Source organism: Panthera onca, chromosome D1 (genome assembly GCF_046562875.1).
Source record: "Panthera onca isolate mPanOnc1 chromosome D1, mPanOnc1 haplotype 2, whole genome shotgun sequence".
NCBI lineage: Eukaryota > Metazoa > Chordata > Mammalia > Carnivora > Felidae > Panthera > Panthera onca.
This window is the reverse complement of record NC_138348.1, coordinates 22,930,516-22,946,431: the sequence shown is the minus strand read 5'-3', so window position 1 is coordinate 22,946,431 and position 15,916 is coordinate 22,930,516. Positions and strand designations below refer to the sequence as shown.

The window sequence follows — 15,916 nt, the reverse complement described above, 5'->3', positions numbered from 1 at the left end:
TTAGTGGAAATAATTTTACTATTTTAATTTTCTCATTCTTAAAAATATGAAGTTTCCCTGGAAATGTAAACTGGTGCAGCCACTCTGGAAAACAGTATGTAGGGTCCTCAAAAAAAACTAAAAATAGAATTACCCTATGACCCAGCAATTGAATTACTAGGTATTTATCCAAAGGATACAGGTGTGCTGTTTCAAAAGGACACATGCACCCCAATGTTTATAGAAGCACTATCAGCAATAACCAAAGTATGGAAAGAGCCCAAATGTCCATCGATGGATGAATGGGTAAAGAAGGTGTGGGTATATATATATATATATATATATATATATATATACAGTGGAGTATTACTCAGAAATCTTGCCATTTGCAACTACGTGGATGGAACTAGAGGGTATTATGCTCAGTGAAATTAGAGAAAGACAAATATCATATGAATTCACTAATACTAGGAGTTTAAGAGACAAAACAGATGTTCAAACATAAGGGAAGGGAAACAAAAATAATATAAAAACAGGGAGGGGGACAAAGCATAAGAGACTCGTAAATATGGAGAACAGAGGGTTACTGGAGGGGGTATGGGAGGGGGGGGAAGAGCCAAATAGGTAAGGGGCATTAAGGAATATACTCCTGAAATCATTGTTGCACTATATGCTAACTAATTTGGATGTAAATTAAAAAAAATAAAATTTAAAAATATATGAAGTTTACCAACTTTTTTAGAAATCACTTATGTTTCTGAATGTGTTGAGTGAGATTGTATCAGACCAATACTAACAACTTAACTATTCTAAGGAGTCTGAGGGTTCTCCATACAATCAAAATCTGAGAGGGTAGGTAGGAGGGAAACACAGAGAGAGGATCATGGCACTTAACTCCTTTTTCCCTCTAGATGCATCTGTTCGTTCCAAATGTGGAGAGGGGACTGAAAAGATGAATCTTTTCTAGTGGTTCCACTAGACTGCAGAGACAGAAATTGGGCATCACACCTGCTAAGATAGAAAGGCCTCATAAAACAAGCCAGGCCTAGAGGAGTTCAAAAACTGGAAGTTTTTCCCTTCTAGAGAAAGATAACATGATATAGAACTTCTAATAATCTTTATAAAATTTTATTAAAATTTTCCAGTACTTAATGACAATTAGCCCAGCAGTTTGGAGTTATTAAGTGGGAATATTAAAACAAGTGTGACTAAAATGTTCAATAAAACAGACAATGAGAAGGAGAATTTTGGCAGAGAATGACAATCTATGAGGAAAAAGTTAAAAGCATGTAACTGGAAAATCCAAGATAGAAAGCTAAGAACAAGTTAAGTGGATATGATAATCAAAGGGACACAGCTGAAGAGAGAATTAAGGAAACTGAAGACAGGTTACCAGAAAATATCTAGACTGACACAAGAATTGTCTTGTTTGCTTGATTTGCCACTATACGTAGAGTAACTAGCACAATTCTTAAACATAGTAGGCATCCACCACTTCTACTACTAGTACTTATTATTACTGCTTATTATTACTACTATTACTACCAATACCACTATTTCTAGCTTCAATTATTAGCAATTATTGAACACTCACTATGTGCTGGGCATGATTATGAAAACTTGAATGTGTTAATCCATTTGATTTATACTAGAATTTAATTAAGAGATAACTAGTGTTGTCCTCATTTTATAGATGATAAACTGGAGCACAAAAGATTAAGTAAGGGCGTCTGACTAGCTCAGTCAGTGGAGCATGTGATCTCGGGGTTGTAGGTTCTAGCCCCACTCTGGGTGTAGAGATTACTTAAAAATAATAAAAATGACTAAGTTGTTTGAGGTCATATATTTAGTGAATAGTCAATATCAACTCTTAATCAAATTAATCCTATTATACTGATTCTCAAAAAGATAAGTGTCAATAAGCTGATGAAAAAAAAAAAAACAAGCAAAAAGGATTTGAGGGAGAGAATGGGAAAGAGGAAGAGAAGGATGCCTGTTTAACTACTTGGTCAGTTATCTTTTCAAAGTTTTCCATTTCTTTTCTACATGTAAAAGGAAATGTTCCTATGAAAGTAAAATCTTGATCATTTTGATCATATTAGTATAGGATGGGGAAAGGGAAAAATGGCATCTGGTCTACATCCCTAACTTTATTATCCATAATATTATTTAACATCATCATAGTTTCTATAACTTTCAATAGCAAGCAACTTAATGCTAATTTTTTACTGTGGATTTTTGTACTGGGAATAATAGAGTCACTTGTCTATAACTTGTCAGAAAGTCTAGATTAATGAGCTAACGTTGAGGAAGCATATGAAATGCAAAGTAGACATTTGAGAGATTGTCTAAAGGTTTTATTAAAAACAAGCAGAGGGAGTTCTACTGAACACACATGGAATATATGCTGATATTGAGTAGTGACAGTATCCTCAAGGTTCCAGCATCCCCAACTTTGAGAGAATTTGCAGTCTTGAAAATTGAAAAGTCACTGACACAACAAATAATTTGTATTTCTACATTTTATGCTCTAAAAATGCTAGTGTTTGAAATATTTCATCACAGTGTTTAAAATTGTGAACTACTTGAAAAATGAAGAGAGTTACAAGCATCACATAGATAATCCATTTGACTATAAATGTTTGGGGTTTTGGGGATACAAATATTTAAAACTGCCAGGTCTCACTCAAAGAAACATATTTATATCCCCTGTAGCCTTAATACATGTCTTCTGTTCTTGTTGACCTTCCTAAAAGTATCTATTCACTTTCTGTTTTTTAACAAATTGTCCAATACAGACCATTAATAAAAAAAAAAAAAAAGAGTAGAGATTTTCTCTCAGAAGTGCCTGAAAAAGATTTCTTTGACTTACCAAATAAATATTAATTACATTCATTGTATTAGATATTCTTAAGTCATTTAGAATGGATTTTCTAAAATAGGTTAAGTAGGAAATATGTAATCAAATGAAGCAGGGTCACTATATTTTACACCCAAATAAAACTTAGCATGCAAATAGGAAAGTAACATTTAATTATACAAACATAAATTAGAAAAAAAGAATGAAAGAGAGCATTTTACTTTTTTCATAGTTACCAGGATTTTATTAACAGAGATATTTAAAACATGAAAAAATGATTTAATTCTTATTTAAACCTATTCATAACACTGCAATTATGTTTAAGTCATTTAATGTGTTAATGATAATCACCATTATTAATATTTTTTTATGCTTCTGCACACTCTAAGGTCAAAAGAAGTGATGAAAGACAGCCCCAGTTGTGCTTTGTATCTTCCAAATTTAAAAATTTGATTAACAGTATTCAGAATCAGTGAACTATTTAAATCTTACAAAAATACTCACTTTTCTAAGATGGTCCTGAAAAAGCTTGTTCCTTTATTTGGAAAGTGTTGAGAGTCTATTACATGCCAGTACCTTTGTAGACCCTGGAACCATAGTAGTAAATAATACAGAGAAAACCCTGCCCTCATGGAGCTTATAATTCACTCAAGGGAAAATAGACATAAAAAATTACATCTGCTGGCAGAGCCGAGATGCGTGCCCCAAGCGGTCCGCCTCCGCTGCCTGTAGCCCGCGGCCCCAGCAGCAGCGCCCCCACCGGGTGGAACATCTTCCCCCCACAACCTCAGGGCAGCCGGCACCTGCCAGGATGCGGCCATTGTGTGCTATAAGGACTCGCCTTCTATCTGCCCTCAGTCCCAGGGAAAACCGTGATCAGCATCATGCCAGCTGAGGTTGGTGTCCTAGTTGGAAAAGACAGGTCAAGTTTTCTTCGTGAATGAGCTGACACTTGGGGGCCAAAAATATTGTTATCCAGGACTCGCTGCTGCAGAACGGGGAATTTACCGCGGATCTTCCTACCGGAAGGGCTGGTGGAGCTCTCACTTTCAGAGCCACTATCACCACGACTGCCAAGATGCCAGTCATGCTGATGGGCAAAGAAGGTGTCCCCTGTGGTGTGATCAACAAGAAATGTTATGAAATGGCCTCCCACCTGCCATGTTCCCAGTGCTGACCTCTCTGTCCCTTTCCCCAACTACTCCCCACTGGTTTTCCACCCGTCTCCTTCCCATGCAGCACATACATCATTTTTATTTGGCAGGGGGCATTACCCCACATCCGTTATTGCTGCCAAAACCGCGTGGGCTAGGGGCTGGGGCTGGGGCTGGATGCACAGACACCTCCCCCTCCCCTCACCCCTCCTGTGTGTGGTTGGAAAACTTTTCTGTTTTTTGTTTTTTTTTCCCCTGAATAAAAATGAGTCTACGAAAAAAAAAAATAAGTCTTATGAAGATTATGAACAATGTGAGTGTGAGTTGGGTTAGGAGCAATTTAAGTATGCAAATGTGACTTGCAGAGGTGGTGATCTATGAGCAGAGACCAGATGACAAAAAGCAACCGAGGCTATGAGCAGGTAGCAGAGCCCCCCAGCAGAGGAACAGCAGGCCCTTCACCCAAAGGAGATTCACATGTTTCAGTAACGGAAAGAAGTTCCTGTGGCGGGAGCACCGAGAGGCAGCTGTGTAGGAGATGGATCATAGAAGAACAAGGAAGGCAGCCTTCAGACCATTAGGGAGCTATCTGCATAGTCCAGGTGAGGATGCTAAACTGATGCGTGGACCAGGTGGTAACGGTAGAGATCGAGCAGAGCAGCCAACACTCAGAATAGATTCATTGCTTGGCTTTTAAGTCTTCAATTAAATTGAACCTCTGCGAGTATTTGCTCTTGATATTACATTTTTAGATTCTCGTGTATCCCTTCAATTAGTTTTCATTCCTAATTAATATAATTTATTTGTTTTTCATTTAATCGTGGACAGCGTCGACCAGGTTGGAAAGAAAACCACATCTGGATCTTAATAAATCAGTATATGTGAGACTATTTATACTTTCACTTCTGAGCCTGGAATAGAAAAGGAGGAATGTAATTTTTAAAAATATAATTTTCTTTCATATAGATTATATATGGTGAGTTTGGCAGCTCTTTCAGGGTTGGAGGCCAATTTGCTGAATAAGTTCTTTTGACAAACTAAGATTTGAAATATGACCAAGAAAGTTATTTGTGAATTTTTAGTTTTTCCTTTAACAAAGATTTCTAAGTGCATCTTTATAATCTCTTTCACAAAGCCTTTAACAAGAGATCATTTTAGTGGAAGAAATTTTATATGTCAGTATTACTGTACATAATTCTACCTTTTTAAATGCACATCTATGGCCCATTTCTAACTTTTAATTTTAGAAGTTGGAAATCCCCATTATACATGGAAGAAATATAGCCTATGCATATATAATATGTATTTTCATGTTAAAGGACAAAAGTCATATATTTGGAGATCTAAAATCAGCTCCAACTATTTCTACTCCAGCTCCTTTCTTTGAGGCAGAACTTTCTTCAAGCCATGCTAAATAATTTTCTACTGTAGCTCAAGCCCTCTTGTGCCTGTAATAGCCATGTACAGAATAATAAACACTAAATCTCTCTAACTGGCTTTGATTTTTTTAAATATGGTTAATTCAATATTTAATTTAATATAAAGAGAATGTCTGGACAAATAATACATTTTTATATCCAAGCTGTCACTTTTACAAAACTACATTACTTCCAGCTCCTACATCCTCAACATTTCCTAATAATTTAAAGTTTATATTGATAGTTTCAATAAAATCTCAACGTAATCGATATTTTTAACTCATTGCAAGCTGCTTTTTCTGGGCCTTCTTGTCCAATCTACTCAAACTCGTCTGAAAAAAACCCTGAATATTCCAATCTCTGAGTTAGTGCACATTATCAGTCATGGTTTTCACATCAAAATATCCCCTGTTCCTCTAGAACCTTCTAAATACTAATCTGTCAAAGCTGAACAAAGATCCATGTCCTCTCTGACACCTTTTTTGACTATTCAGTCAGTTGTGTCTCTTCCTACATTATTCTGTAAGATTCATGTGAGACTTAGTTAATAACTGTCCTTTTTTGCTTCTTTGTTTTGGTACATGTTTATCTCTCACTTCTTGACTGTAGGAGTTCTTTTTGTTGTCATTGTTGTTTAGTTTGAATGCATTCCTAAGGAACATACATTCTCCATTTGAACAGGGTTCCTAGAATATCCCACAGATGTATACCCATTCTATTTATTTTCTTGCTGACCACTGTGGGTGCTTAATTTGATGATTCTATTCTGTATATCTTCCTTAGAGTACAGAACAGAGATAAGTTTCTCACTCCACTAAACTGAGAGATGGAGGGAGCTTTACATTGTCTTCTAGTCATCATTCAGTTGGACAGGGATAAGAAATGTGTTGCTCACATTTCAGAAGTAAGAATTTTTTTTTTTTTTTTTGTCACCCTTGACTTCTCTTTGGATATGGAGAGAGCAAAGGGCATAAAAAACTCCATGAAGAAGTCAGGGGAAGAATATCTGACTTGCAAATCCCAACCTGTGTCAGGAGAAGCCAAAGAAAAATAGCAGGCTTCTAGTAAACTAAAGTTACAAAGAATCTCAGTGAATAGGACCAAACAAAAAAGATCTGTGGAAGATAAAGCTTCCTGTTCAGAAAATACAGCACAAGGCAATGGAGGAGTAAGACTTTGGAAGAAGGTACTGATTCCTTCAGTACTTTCTGAAGTTCCACCAGCCAACCTGCTTCGTGGAGACATCCTGTGGGCCTGGTGCCAACAGCAAAAGCTGAGCACCAAAGGCCGGAAATTAGATGCACGTAAGCAGCTCTGTGAATATGCTTACCCCAATCAAAATAAGAACGTTCCTATCACCACAAAGGAGGCCGGGAATCTCACAGCCAGAAAGAAGACCAAAGACAGACAAGAGGGAAATGTCCCTGGAAAGTTCTGGAAAAAAGGTATCTTCTGATGGAATGCACACCCCTGAAGTGGCTGCTCCCCCTAAGGGTCGGGGGTGCCTGCCTCCTGAAGGGAATCCATACCATTGTTGTGACAATGTTGGGCCCAGATGCTGTGATTACCTCCTGGTCCAGAACTGCAACCAGGACTGGGAAGATGGAGACAATGGAATAGCCACAGGAGGCCTATGGTGTCAGATAGTTTCATTGGGAGAAGTCTGCCTGAAGACACAGAGGGTTGGGTTCACCTGCAATTTCATGCAGGACAAGCCTGAGTACCTGAAAAACGGGAGAGTATGTGTTCTCTTCTGGCTTCTGGCCTGCAATTTTCTACCCGCCCCCCCCCCAACTGGAGGACAATATGCTGTACCCCAAATGTGTTCAGAAGAATAAAGTATTAATGAAAAGCCTCAATGAGATTATAATACCAGGAAAAGAGGTACATCTGTGATTATAATTTTTTATTTTTATTTATTTTTGAGAGTGAGCATGCAGGCGTAAGGGAGGAGTAGAGAGAGAGGGAAAGAGAGAGTCGTAAGCGGGCTCCCTGCTGTCAGCACAGAGCCCAATGTAAGGCTTGATCTCACTGTTCATGAGATCACGACATGAGCCGAAATCAAGAGTTGGGTGCTCAACCGATTGAGCCACCCAGGTGCCCCATGCTGTGATTATAATTAATGGTGGGAAGGGAACCATGATCAACTCCATAGTATACTGACAGCTGAATGGAAGGCTGCTCCACACCTCCCATGCTTCCTGCTTACAGAACACACAAGCTGGTGGGTTACAGGTGTTATCCTCAGACCCTCAACAAGGCCTGAGGCTTCGTGGGTTGGGGTACAGAGGTTCTTATGTTTGAAATTGGAAAAGCATTACAGCAATCACTATTCATTCCAGTTAATAAAAATAAAAGGTCATTCATACTACCAAATGTTTACCCTTCTGAAATTGAAGTGGGAGCCTGAGCTGCCACCATCATGGCAGGGGTGAAATGGAAAACAGCTGTGTTTCCATGTTGGCTCTCCCTTCTCTTGGGATTCTCTTGGGAGGCGGCTACCTTCTCAGTTTCCTGACTTCAAGCTGTTGAGTATTTTATTTGTTAATGTTTTACTTTATTTATTGAGAGAGAGAGAGAGAGAGAGGAGAGAGAAAATCCCAAGCAGGCTCCCAGCTGTCAGTGTGGACTCCTACGTGGGGCTTGATCCGACGAATCATGAGACCATAACCTGAGCCAAAATCAGGAGTCAGATGCTTAACCAACTGAGCCATCCAGACACCCTTAAACTGTTGAGTATTTTAAACCAAAGGGAAAGCAGTTATCCTTTCCCCACTCCCCAAAACATACTGTTAATATAAAAAACAACATTTTTTGATGTTTTCTTAAGAACCTGAGACTGCTGTGCTGTGTCTCTGGGATAAAAACACAGGGCACTTTGCCCGTATTATTTCCACTTGTAACTGTTATGTATGTTTCTGCTACTTAAAAATGTTTAAGATTACTTCTGAATCAGAAATATATTATGTATTTGGTTTTTAAATGTATATATAAAATCATCTATTGTTTATAGCAGACCACATGCCTTGTGGGCAGATTATTGTTAATATTCTTAACTCAGAATTAAGCCAGAACAATGATTTTCTTTGGCATGATTCTTTTGTTTTTTTAAACCACTCAAATGAGGTGTGATCAACACAAAAAGCTATACATTTAAAGCATAGAATTTGATAAGTTGGCTTCATTTTTACTTTTTTGTGTACTTCCTGAATTCATAGTTCTGTGACTCTTAGAAAAGATGTGTTTTGAGGCATCTGGGTGGCTTAGTCGCTTCAGCATCCAACTTCGGCTCAGGTCATGATCTCGTGACTTGTGGCTTCAAGACCGCCTCGGGCTCTGTGCTGACAGCTCAGAGGCTGGAGCCTGCTTCAGATTCTGTCTCTCTCTCTCTCTCTCTCTCTCTCTCTCTCTGCCCTTCCCTTACTCACGCTCTATTTCCCACAAAAATAAACATTTTTAAAAAAAGATTAAAAAGAAAAGATGTGTTTTTCACTTTTTTGTGTTTCATGGCAGTTTCCAACATTGTTTTATTATGGATTTTGAGATTATGAGACTTTTTCCCCCTTCCAAAATGCACTAGAAGGAGCCATAGAGTTGAAAGTTTGTAATCATCATGATATAGACAAATTTGGACAAGAATCCTCAATAAACATTAAAAACTAGGAAAAAAAAAAGAAAGAAATGTCTTTCTCAATGAAAGATACACAGCAAAGCAGAGGAGAGTAGGGACTAACTGGGTTCTATGTGCTTCTAGTTTTTTGTTCATACAATTAATACAGGATTCATAACATTATAAGTGCTTGTTAATGTGACTTAGACTCTTCATTAGAACAAGAACTGTGTATTTGAATTGTCAGCTCAATGCCCAGCATATAGTAAGCATTGAATAAACAAGGCTTAAATTATTTTTCCAGCATATCAGGTGGAAATTAATTTGCTTTAATGTTTTTTTTCATTCTCCTAGATATCCCTTTTTCTCATTGTTTCTTTTCATTTTTGAATCTTTTTTCAATTTGCCCTATATTTTCATTGACTTTAAGGTGGGAAATAAAAAAAAAAAGATTGTTAATTTATTTGGGGCTTTCATCCTCTTGGTGCATCAGCTGGAAAAGACCAAATGCAAATATGTTTGCCAAAACAGCTTATGTATTCCTGTCAATTTCTGCCTGCTCAAAACATACTTCTTTCACAGCAGCCAGCAACGAAGAGATTTGGAGCAAGAAAGCAATGAGTCTGCCTTCCTTTCCAGCTCATATCATGTTGTGCATTTGGAACCGAGAGCTAAGATATTTTATTTATCTCTTATCACCAAAAGAAGCTTAACTGTTTTATAATGCCTTTCAGTGCAGGTGATTGGTGAACCTCAAATAAGTATTATATATGATTTTACCATGAATTCTTGAAACATTTCATCAAGTTCCCTGAAGATGCACTGTTTTTAAAAGGAACAATTCACTTAGCAACCCCTAAAAAACAAATTCTGTAAAACTTACTAATCAAGAAGAAAACAAGTAGGCAGTATGGCTGTGCAAATCCCAGCCTAGACCATAGTTCCAACATCCCGATGATCTAATCCTTGTAGTCACAAGGATATATATGGTCTATCCATTATGTAACCATAAGCGTGTATCTGTGACAAGGGTATGGTGTGCAGCATTTTATGCCTCTGAGAATGACAGAGCTAAATTTAACACTGAAAATGTATTTGACACACATGCAGTTTTAACAATTACAAACGATCTTCTAGGAGCAGTTCCAATAATTGCATCTCATTCAAAAATACATGGCAAGGCCACATGTTTGCCAGTACCCTGGGTACTGCTTGAGAGTACAGTGTCCCCACCCTGGAGTTTGGCAGTGTGGTAGCCCTCATGCACAGAAGACAGGATCAAAAAAGTTTTTCCTAAATATTTTGGATGTTAAAGATACACACTCTGTCTCTCACACACACACACTCCCTACCTCCCCTCTCATATTATATATGTGATGTGTGTGTAGGTATAAGTATATAGATATAGGTATAGATGTATCTATATCTGTACTTGTATTTATGCTTTCATCTATATCTTTGTTTATACCTATACTTATACATCTATATCTCTTTTTTAAAAAAATAAATGTTTATTCATTTTTGAGACAGAGAATGTAAGCAGAGGAGGGGCAGAGAGAGAGGGAGACAGAGGACCCAAAGCAGGCTCCATGCTGACCGTAGCAAGCCTGATGTGGAACTCAAACTCACAAACCTAGAGATCATGATCTGAAGTTGGACACTCAAAGGACTGAGCCACCCAGGCCCCTCTATCTTTATCTTTATATCACTCTATCATCTGTCATCTATTTATCTATTTTTATCTATCTATCATCTATCATCTATCTATGTATCTATGTATCTATCTATCTATCTATCTCTATAATTTACCTACCTACCTATCATCTATCAATCATCTCTCATCTACCTACCTGTCTATCTATCTATTATCTATCATCTATCGATCTATCTATCTAGAGAACCAAGCATCCTGTGTACATCTTAACCTAGCTGACAATGCCCAATAGAGTTTCTATGTATAATTTTTAATTTAATGTAAGTTTCATTTTATAAATTTTATAATTTGCAAATGTTTTCTTAAAAAGTCACTCATTTAGGAGCTCTTGGCTGGCTCAGTCAATGGAACATGCGACTCTTGATCTTGGGGTTGTACGTTTGAGCCTCACATTGCATGCAGAGATTAAAAATAAAAAAATCTTTTTTAAAAAAGTTACTTAAATTAAGGTGCTTCCAAATTGTGTTCAATACATTGTTATTTCATAAAGGATTGAGTGATAGTAAAAACAAAAAAATTGACGCAGAATTTTTTTTTTCAAAATGTTTTGTAGAATTTATTCATTTTTGAGAGACAGAACATGAGTGGGGAGGGGCAGAAAGAGAGCGAGAGACAGAATCCAAAGCAGGCCCCAGACTCTGAGCTGTCAGCACAGAGCCTGATGCAGGGCTTAAATCCATGAACCATGAGGTCATGACCTGAGCCGAAGTCAGGTGCTTAGCTGACTGAGCCACACAGACACCCCTAATTGACCCAGAATTTTAATGACCATTATAAATTATTACGATTCTTTAAATATATTCATAAATTTACTCAATTATTTTATATTTAATTATTATTCTTTTATTATTTTTCACACCACTAGATTTCCCCTCTTTTGACTTTTGGTGTAGATAAAAAATTTTGAGATAAGTAATTCAGAGATAAATAATTTTAAGGACATACTTAAGAATATTGTATGGGAGGGTGCCTGTGTGGCTCGGTTGGTTGAGCATCTGACTTTGGCTCAGGTTATGATTTCACGGTTTGTGGGTTCTAGCCCTGAGATGGGCTCTGTGTTGACAGCTCAGAGCCTGGAGCCTGCTTCACATTCTGTGTCTCCCTCTCTCTCTGCCCCTCCCCCTATCATTCTCTGTATCTCTCTCTAAGATAAATAATAAACATTAAAAAAATTTTTAAGAGAATATTGTATGAGAATGAATCACTGAAATTTGGGAAAATAAAAATTGAAACAAATAAGCTTATGGAAAAACTCAAGAGTGTAATTAAAACTTCTGAGATTACATGTTAACTTTATTTCTCTTATAACTCTTAGCAAATAGTGTGTAAGTTCAGGTACTAACTTGCTCTTTTTTTTTCCAGCCTACAGAAAGATATAGGTTAATTTGTTCTAGTATTAAGTAAATGCTTAGTCCAATTTAAATTCATAAAAATCATTACATTAAAAAAAGACTGTATATATCACCTAACTAATAAAATAAAATATATATATATATTTCAACCTAATCACCTAATAAAGCTATAGTTTATTTTTCCCCATACCATTAATGAAAGTTTATATTTTTCCCTTTTACTTTTTAACGTTGTCTGTCTGTAGTCTCCTAAAATGTGGTGAAAGATTAAATTAACATCATTCAGTATTCAATTAAAAACCAAGATAAATATGATTTTATGAATTCATAGTGCCTTAATATATTATTTGGCCTTTTTAATAAACCTATCAATATATTGATTAAAAAATTAATTGTATTAGCGGTTCTCAAAATTTGGTCCCAGATCATCAGCAACAACATCACCTGAAAAATTCGGAGAAATGCAAATTATTGGAACCAATTTAAGACCTATTGAGTCAGAAACTTTGTGGTGGGCCCCAGAAATCTTTCTTTAAGAAAAGAAGAAAGACCCTGATTTATAGTATTTGTCTATTTCTGTGGTATAAATACTCCCACCACAGTCAATTTCAAGATGCAAATGTAACATCGCTGGGTCCAGAGCTGGGAAGTGATTTATACCACTGCCTGTAGATGATATTGATGCACAGTATAGTTTGAAAATCACAATGTTGAACTGCAGGAAAGTGGATAAGAGCATAGGCTGGGGCGGCGGGGGAAAGCACAGACTTGAACATCAGATATGTTTCAGTTTGTTGGATAAGGTAGGTCTCTGCCACTTCCTGGATTCCTAATTTGGTCTTGGGCAAGTTACATTAGTTCTGTATTTATTCATTTCCTTTTCCTAAGAGTCAATGAAAGTGTCTGCATAATGGTGTGAGAATCAAATGAGCTAATTTGAATAGAGTGGAGTTGCATCTCATACAGGATTTAAGTCGTGAAGTCAATACTTAGGGCATTATTCTCTAGAGACCAAAATCACCCTAGCGAATTCCTTATGCATGTCTGAATGACCAATATATCCTCCATTCTTCCATCATAGAAAGAGATCTCTCTTTCTTCAGTCAAGTACCAGATACAACCCATAGGTTGTATTTAGACTGCATTATATAAAAAGTTATTTTTGCTATTTTTATTCTTTTTAAAAATTTTTTTACAGTGAACACTCTAGAGAGCATGAGTGGGGAGAGAGAGAGTGAGGCAGAAAAACTTAAGCAGGCCCCACACCCAGGGCAGGGCTTGATTTCATGATCCTGAGATCATGACCTGAGCCAAAATCAAGAGGCAGACCGAACTGACTGAACCACCCAGGCACCCCATCCCAAAAGTTATTTTTAACACAAGACCTACACAGAGTGCAGCGTGGCTTATTCTGTGGTAGGGCCATGAACTGAGTCTAATGAAGGTGCAATTAATTCATACTTTACACTCTTAGTTCTCTCCTGTGCATAAGGGAATTAAAATAATTTTTTCTATTGTTGTCATTATTGCTGTTGTTGTTTGCTGTTGTGTCATTATTTTTTGTCTGTTTTTTTCTCTTTTAAGGAATGAGGAGTGAAATTCATTTGAATCCAAATATTGGAATTCTTTACACTGAAGTATTTAATACAGCTTAATTAATGTGGTTTTATTACAATTCAAATGAGATATCATAGACCACCCATATAGTACTTAATGTTATTTTTTTTGGTGGATGCATCTTACTTAAAATCTAAAATGAACAGATCCTCAGAGATTATTCAAAGACCTCCACCTCTCCACGCATATATACACACAAAATTGTTGTAAAAACAGTAGCAGTGAAAGCATAAAACATCCAGTTTCCACCACTCATTGAGTAAAGTTTAACACATGTCTTAGAACTAAGTCAGTCCATTCTAGTTTTACTACTTTCCTACAAAGACTGTGTATATCTTACAGTTCAAATTTCACCAAATATCCCTTTTTCTATATTTCATCTCAACACTCTCAGCTGTCTAATACCTCATACCAAAATAAATAATTCCTCTTTTACTTTGACATTTGCTCTATTCAAATATGTGTACAAATTAACCTATTCCCCCTTCAGCTGAGCTATAAATATGTATTCCCTTTAATCTTTCCTGATAAGGCAACCCTCTAATCAATTGTGGTGTTCTCATTTCAGAGCTAAATTCAATACACTGTGTAATTTAACTCTTATGAGAGAGTTGACCAGACCGAAAGTAACGCTTTTTAGTCTGAATTGGAAGGTTTGGGGCACACTTAGAAAACCACTCACCACTGTAAATGTATAATGAAGATTAACCTGAAAGACATTGATTTTTATCTTGATATATATTCTGAAGCTCACTGGTATTTGAACACTTTCAGCTCTTGTGTACCTAAAGCAATAATACATTTTTTCCCCTGGCCTTTCAAGAATTAATGAAGCTTCCGATAGCCATCATATTTGAGCAAAATCAATAAACCTCAGGTCTTTAAGGCTGCTGTAATACCTGTTAGAGATATTGGCTATTTAGATGTTTCTTGTTTAATCACTGGATTTGATAGCTAATGGTTCTTGAGAAACTGAGTGGCAAATACAACAAGGAAGCTTATGTAGTAATTAGTAGAGCTTTATAGTGAGATTTGTATTCATTTAATCCTATATAGAGGTAATTAGAAATGCTTGCTGATAGCTAATATTCTAGATCACCAAAGCCATAAAAATCCTAATAATTTCCAGTAACAGAGACTTCTTGAATCTCATATCTTTTGAACAAGAATTTGAAATTCTTTTATTTTTGTATATTTTATTTTAATAACATATTATTTAATATGTTTAATAATTTTTAATTATTTAATAATTTTTAATTAATTATATTTATTTTATATATTAATTATATTTATTTATATATTATTTAATTATATTATTTAATACTATTTTAATAAGAGATGGGGCCCCCTTTTAAAATATATATTTTTAACTATTTATTTTTGAGAGAGAATGTTAGTGGGGGTGGGGCCGAGAGAGAGGGGGAAAGAGGATCTCTGCACTGACAGCAGAGAGCCAGATATGGAACTCGAACTCACATGAGATCGTGACCTGAGCCAAAGTCACGTATTTTTTCCAATATTTGCTTCTCAGAGTGACTTTCCATAAACATCCCACTTTAAATGACACCTCTAGAACTCTATTTGTCATGAAAGTATAGGTTCTGAGGATAAAGACTTTCTCTCTTTTGCGTATCAATGTAAGAAGCACCCACCCTCCACGCAGCCAAAAATCCGCATACAGCTTTTGAGCCCACCAAAACCTTAACCAATAAGAGCCTACTGTGGACTAGAAGACTTACCCATAACACAAGCAGTCAATTAACACATATTTTGTATATATTCAATTCTCACAATAAAAAATAAAGAAAATGTTAAAATCATAAGGAAGAAAAAAACATTTATAGTACAGTACTATATTTATAAAATAAAAATCCACGTATAAGTGGATACATGCAGTTCCAGACTGTGTTGCTCAAGGGTCAACCATATGTATGCATACATGCATGGTTTTATTTGCCACTGTGAACTACAAACTGCCTTGACATACACTCTTTACCAAAAAAAAAAAAAAAGAAGAAGTTATTTACGAATGATTTACATATCATAAAACGTTCTAACTGAACGTTTTAATGAATTTTTAAAATATACAGGCACTCATATACCCATCACCATAATTGATAAAATATTTCCGTTACTTCAGAAAGTTCCTTTGTGGCACTTCCCAGTTAATCCCTACTCTATGCCTGGTTTCATGCAGCCACAGAGCATCTGC

At 36.3% G+C, this 15,916-nt stretch overlaps 1 pseudogene; it reads left to right on the top strand.

Moving 5' to 3' along the window:
• The first annotated feature begins 6,363 nt into the window (after window positions 1-6,363).
• LOC132660660 (developmental pluripotency-associated protein 4 pseudogene) lies at window positions 6,364-7,307 on the top strand (annotated as a pseudogene).
• The last annotated feature ends 8,609 nt before the right edge of the window (window positions 7,308-15,916 follow it).